The following is a 2,074-nucleotide window of genomic DNA, read 5'->3' on the forward strand; positions in this document are numbered from 1 at the left end:
GAATCTTGTATATAACTGGATTCTACACTAAATTACCTAATTAACAGATTTCATTACCAATGAATAACAAGTGCTAAAATTATGTAATACTTCTGAAATGATCCTGAGAAGAAATCCAAGTATCAATCAGTTATTGTTTGTTAATAGGATTCATTTTTCCCAATAGTAACTTTTCTAGACAAGATGTTACCACTATACTTCCTTGTATTTTGCAAACAACAGTTTCTGGGTGGTCATTGTTAAATGCATTACCTTTCATGACTGTTAGAAGAAATATGTACATGTCTGCTATCAGAAGAAAAGTTTTTACCTGGATTATTCATACTCTATGAAAAATACTTTTGGTGGAGAATGAAGAAAAAAAAAAGGTTCAATCTACTCTCATATTAAATAACTTCACCTTCTAAAGAGTTCTTGCACCTAAACTTTTTTGTGAAGAAAATATTGTATTTCTATTTTACATTTTAATTTACATTATATTTAATTTACATGTATTATTACATTATATTTAAATTCATATATATATAGTTATATACTGTATATTTAAAAAACACACAATATGATAGACATGCACACATTATACATTTATTTATAATATATATATCTCTATATATAAATTTTTAATCTGTTAGTCAACATACATTACTAGAAAATCATACAGTAACAGCTTTCAAGTAACCTTTGTAACATTAAAGATACTGACGTTACTAAAATAAGACTAAATAAATTTAAAGACCTAGACTTGAAAGTATTGGTATCTCCCTGAAAGGATGGTAAAAAAAACAAAACAAAAAAAACTGTATGATATCAGCTCATTAATGCATACTTATTATTGTAAATTTAATTCAGCAAAAAAATGCAATTATCTGTGCAAGTTGTCAAATATTTACAGGCAAAAGAGCACTGACCATGTTATACATGGGGCTCATATAGTATTTACATCTTGTAATAAATGAAAGGCAAGTGAATGGAGATTCACTTGATAAGCCATAGGCTCCAAAGATGTAAGGGGAATGAAATGATTTACTAGCCTAGCTAAGCGAGAAATGCATGCCAAAGAACTTTGAAAAAATAAAACTATTAAATCATTAAAGCCGCAAAGAACCTACTAGGGGCAATATTCAGCAAAACAACTCTGTTTCTGACCAGCACTAACAGAGACTCGATAACAGCATCTATACTGTACATTAGTTAGCACCAGACTGGTTAAACCTCCTTATAGCTGTTTGTTTGCACTAAAAAATCAAAGAAACTATAATAATGAATGAAACAAAGGTTATCAGACAAAGGCAATGTCAAAATTGCAGAAAATCTTAGTGTTTTTAAATGTCAATATCCATAATAAAATTATTTTATAAATTATTCATTCTGTCCAATCGGCAGTATTTATTAAAAAAATTTTCTTTAGACAATTTGTTATGTACATCAAAATTGGCTAGGTATTGAAGCACAGAGCATCAAACATTATTTTTCAGTTTAACCATACCAATAAATTTAGATTTTCCACTCTTATAAGGCTAGCCCAGTGTTTTGTACTTGGGAAAACATTTTTTTACTTTGGGTAAAAAATAATGTTTTTTTTTATAAAAAAAATGAAAACAATGAGAGACAATTACCTTATGAGGTTTGTTTCCAAGAAATGACATTAGCTCTTGGTAGAGAAATGGACAATTCCATAAAACATGTTTGATTTGTTAGTGTTGACCTGCACTCCAAGATGTGTGATGATAAAGTTACCAGTAATAAGAATGAATAATTTTTAGTGCATGCCACTAACTGAAAACTAAAAAATAATAGGAGTACAAGAATAATATCAACAGAATAAGTGACTAAGTAAACCACCAAGAGTCTCAACAAAAGTTTACTTTTTAAAATTTTGTCAGAGTAGATGACAGATCCCATAAGAAAATATGTACAGTAAATTCCAAGTTCATGTCTTAGTCGTGAATAATCTAGGGAAAGCAATTACCATTTTTTTTTTTTAGCAAAAATAGTTTCATAAAATTCTTTACTGTATGAATTTCTTGTAACTGTACTGTATTAAGTGTGGTGTTATTACATTTGTAAAAATAAA

This window comes from Macrobrachium nipponense, chromosome 16, assembly GCF_015104395.2.
Source record: "Macrobrachium nipponense isolate FS-2020 chromosome 16, ASM1510439v2, whole genome shotgun sequence".
In the NCBI taxonomy this organism is placed as follows: domain Eukaryota; kingdom Metazoa; phylum Arthropoda; class Malacostraca; order Decapoda; family Palaemonidae; genus Macrobrachium; species Macrobrachium nipponense.